This window comes from Rutidosis leptorrhynchoides, chromosome 1 (genome assembly GCF_046630445.1).
Source record: "Rutidosis leptorrhynchoides isolate AG116_Rl617_1_P2 chromosome 1, CSIRO_AGI_Rlap_v1, whole genome shotgun sequence".
In the NCBI taxonomy this organism is placed as follows: Eukaryota; Viridiplantae; Streptophyta; class Magnoliopsida; order Asterales; family Asteraceae; genus Rutidosis; species Rutidosis leptorrhynchoides.
The window spans coordinates 534,147,596-534,152,258 of NC_092333.1; the positions used below are offsets into that span (position 1 = coordinate 534,147,596).

The window sequence follows — 4,663 nt, forward strand, 5'->3', positions numbered from 1 at the left end:
TCAGTGTATTTTTGAGTTCTCAGGGTTCTCACACAAAAAAAGTTCTCATTTGATCCCTCTACTATATATATATATATATATATATATATGTATATATATATATATATATATATATATATATATAATACGGAGTATAATTTTGTGAATACTTAACTAGTTCATATTATCCTCATTATTTATTTGGTTATAATTGAACGTCAAGTATACGCTTGTGCTCTTATATAAGAAAAATATTGTACCTTTAGAAACAATCAAACTAAAACACATCATCTCTTAATGGCTTTAAACTCAGAGCCTATGATTTACTTTGTATTATTAGTACTAGTCCTCATCACATCGAGTACATCATCATCATTAAGCCATGATCAAGAGTGTTTAGCTTTGTTTGAATTCAAACAAACTATTGTTCATCAAGATTACACTGCTACATCTTTTAATGGCGGGTTTCAAAAGTTAGATTCTTGGAGAAGACCCACAATAAGCAATATGTCAGATAACAAAACAGGTTCTGATTGTTGTTTGTGGGATGGTGTGAGGTGCAGCAAATATGAGAGTCATGTGATCGAACTTGACTTGAGTGAAAGCTCGATCCATGGACTTCTCACGTCTAACAGTACTCTATTCAACCTTGTTCATCTTCTTAAACTCAACCTCTCGATGAATGATTTCACTGGATCTCAAATCCCGTCTGAAATTGCTCGTCTAAAGGAGTTACGAAGCCTTGATCTTTCTGATTCAGGATTCAGTGGCGAAGTCCCAAATGAAATCTCACATTTAATACATTTGTCTAAGTTGGATTTGTCATTCAATTCGCTAAAGCTTCAAAATCCTAGCATGTTGCAAAACTTGACTAGACTCGAAGAACTCTATCTCAGAGAGGTGAACATCAATTCTTCCGTACCACGTTTTCTGGCTAATTTTACTTCCTTGACGTCAATCAGTTTTCTAGAATGTCAAAGAACACCGACCTCACAGGTTCCTTGCCAGAGTTTCATAACACCACCTTGATAGAGGATCTGAGTCTGTATTCGACAGGTTTTTATGGGATAATACCTGAATCCATAAGCAACCTAAACCATTTGTTATTATTGGATCTTTCTGTTTCCTTCTTCTCGGGTAGCATTCCACGTTCACTCTCTAACTTGACACAACTCACACTCTTGAGTCTTCGACTAAACAATTTCACAGGCCCAGTTCCTTCATTGGTAAGTTTGTCGAAACTCACGATTTTGGAACTTGGTGAAAACAATTTTGAGACGTCATGGGAGTACGACTGGATTGGCAAACTGACCAACCTTGAACAGCTCCATCTAAGTGATATGAACATATACCAAGAGATCCTTCCTTTCCTTGCAAACTTAACCAATCTTGGTGTTTTCTCAATGTCAAGCAATTCTATACCCGGTCATATCCCATCTTCATTTATGAACCTCACCCAACTAACATATGTAGATCTTCAATATAATCAATTGAATGGTACCATTCCTAGTGCCTTTTCTAACTTCAAAAAGCTAAACTTAGTTGATCTAAGTGGTAACAAATTTAAAGGCAGTGTAGACCTAGACACGTTCGTAGGGCTCGAAAACCTTGAAGGTTTGCATTTAGAAGGAATATCAGTTGTCACAACCACTGACAACTACACCGATGGCACCCTTCTACCTCAACTGGAAGAATTGCAGCTGACAACATGCGACTTGAAGGAATTTCCCAGCTTCCTCCGTTTCCAAATGAAAATGACATACTTACAGCTTAACAAGAACAAAATTAGTGGTCTCATACCTGACTGGATTTTAAACAAGAGTCAAGAAACATTGTTTTTTTATTGATCTTTCAAAAAACTTTATCACTGGAGAGATACCACCATTGATTTGTGAAGCTGAATCGCTTGATATCCTAGATTTATCATCTAACAACTTGACTGGAACACTTCCAACATGTTTTTCGGGCAACTTTATCAAGTCCATGTTTGTTATTGATCTTTCTCAAAATAACTTTCATGGTACACTAATGAATACCTTTGGGCATGAAAGCCAACTAAAGGAACTGTATTTAATTGGAAATCGATTCTCGGGCCAATTGCCGAAATCATTAGCTAATTGTTCTAACTTGCAGGTTCTCGACGTTGGAAATAACTTATTTGACGGCGACTTTCCGTTTTGGTTAGGAACTCTTACTAAGCTTCGAGTTCTTGACTTAAGGTCAAACAGATTTTCCGGTGCAATCCATTGTTGTATATTAGGGTTTCGATTTCGGATTTCTGAGAGTCGTGTAATCACTTTCAGATCAAAGTATTTCGATGGTACTATCGAAATCTTCAATCGGATAAAACTCAGAAAATTGAACAATGAATCTGTGTTTTTGTGTGAATGAATATCAAAACGTGCCAGTGAATTAATATTGGGTTTATAACTGCCGAATGGCAGTTCAATCTCTAACTGCCGAGGCATTTCATAACTGCAAAAAGAGGCTCAAAACCGGACTTTTATTTTAGGTCAAACCGGGTCAAAATAGAATTTTAAGACATTCTTAATAAAGCAATGTTAACCCGGCCAGGGGTTGCCACCCCTTGGACCCCGCTATCGGGGGCGCTGCCCCCGAACTCCCGTCATAATCAAGATAAGTTCAAACAAGTGTGCATTCCACACTTTCCCTAACTTGTTCGATATTTATCAAGATTATTTTGGTTAACAAATTAATCCTATTACACTTAAATCATATTGGTGACACAAATCACCAACAATCCTCCCCCCATTTAAGTGTAATCTTGATTAACTTAAAGTAAATTCATAACAAACAAACTGATGCATAAATGAAATGTCATGACGATTGAATTTCATATTAGTATAAATTCAATTCATATAATCGAATATCAAGGGTGTTACTAAGAATTGAACCCTTTCTATCCATAGTGAATATAATGAAGAAAATATACACAACAGTTTACACATTCATGTTCTAACTTGACACAATATTTTACTAGCCTATGTCCTATCCTTCAATAAGCATATCAAAGTAAAGTCCTAAACTTCTTGAAGCAGCTAAACTTCATGCTTATATAGGTAGTTCTTTATTCTCGCACCTGCACATGCAATTTTTCAAAGAACTATTAAGAAATATAATTTCAACCTAACTCACTTGCAGTACTGAACACATACCTTGGGATGTAATGAATAATGTGTTCCAATCTTCAGATATCAAGCTTTCCACATTGAATTCAGCATCCAATACTATATTAGATAGGAATTGGGTATCTTAATATGAAAGATTTCAAATGGACTTTAAACCCATCCCATTAGCCGCCTTGTGCACAAGATCTCTAGCTAACCCTTTGGTTAAATGATCGGCTAAATTTAAATCAGTTTCACAAACTCCACAGATATCACACCATTCATAATGAGCTCACGAATTATGCCATGTCTAACACCTAAATGTCTAGACTTCCCATTGTACACCTGACTATAAGCTTTAGCCAAGGTAGCAGCACTATCACATCTGATAGATATGGTGGATATCGGTTTGGGCCATAACGGAATTTCATAAATCAAATCCCTAAGCCACTCAGCTTCCTTACCAGCTGCAGCTAACGCTACAAATTCAGACTCCATCGTTGAATTCGTAATACACGTTTGTTTCTTGGATGCCCAAGAAATGGCACCTCCTCCAAGAAGAAAAACCCAACCACTTGTAGAGGAGTGATCCTCCATATTAGTGATCCAGCTAGCATCCGAATAACCTTCTCTCACCGAAGGAAATCTACTGTAAAACAAACCATAATCTATAGTTCCTTTCAAATACTTAAATACTCGATTTAAAGCTTGCCAATGAATTGAGCTAGGATTACTAGTATATCTACTAAGCTTTCCTACAGCAAATGCTATATCAGGCCTAGTACTTATCATGGCATACATAAGAGATCCTATAGCTCTTGAGTATTCAAGCTGAGACATTGGATGTCCTTTATTAGGCAATAGCTTAATAGTAGGATCCATAAGAGTACTTACAGGTGAACAATTTTCAAAATGAAACTTATTCAAGATCTTCTCAATATAATGAGATTGAGAAACTGAAATTCCATTGTTTCCTCGTTTGATTCTAATACCAAGAATCACCTCAGCCTCCCCCATGTCTTTCATTTCAAAACTAGATGATAAAAACTTTTTGGTTGTATCAACTTGGTGTTGATCAGTACCAAAAATCAACATGTTATCTACATATAGACAAATTATAACTCCTTTACCGGAATTATCAAATTTGCTATATACACACTTGTCAGCTTGGTTTATTGCAAAACCATTAGACAAAATCACATCATCAAACTTTTGATGCCACTGTTTAGGTGCTTGTTTCAAACCATACAATGACTTCTTCAGTTTGCACACCTTATTTTCATTTCCAGGCATCACAAACCCTTCAGGTTGTTTCATGTAAATCTCCTCATCCAAATCACCATTCAAGAATGCAGTTTTCACATCCATTTGATGAATTACAAGATTATGTATAGCTGCAAGAGCTAACAACAATCTAATAGTGGAAATTCTAGCAACAGGAGCATAGGTATCTGTAACGACCCGTCAAAATCGCTATTGACGCGGCACGTTAATCATTGATTCCACAGTGAGGTTTTGACCTCTATATGATACGTTTTGATAAAATATTGCATTCA

The 4,663-nt window shown here is 36.2% G+C and overlaps 1 pseudogene; it reads left to right on the forward strand.

Annotated features, from left to right (window-relative positions):
• The first annotated feature begins 268 nt into the window (after window positions 1–268).
• On the forward strand, window positions 269–2,496 carry LOC139877644 (receptor-like protein 6; annotated as a pseudogene).
• Window positions 2,497–4,663: the final 2,167 nt, after the last annotated feature.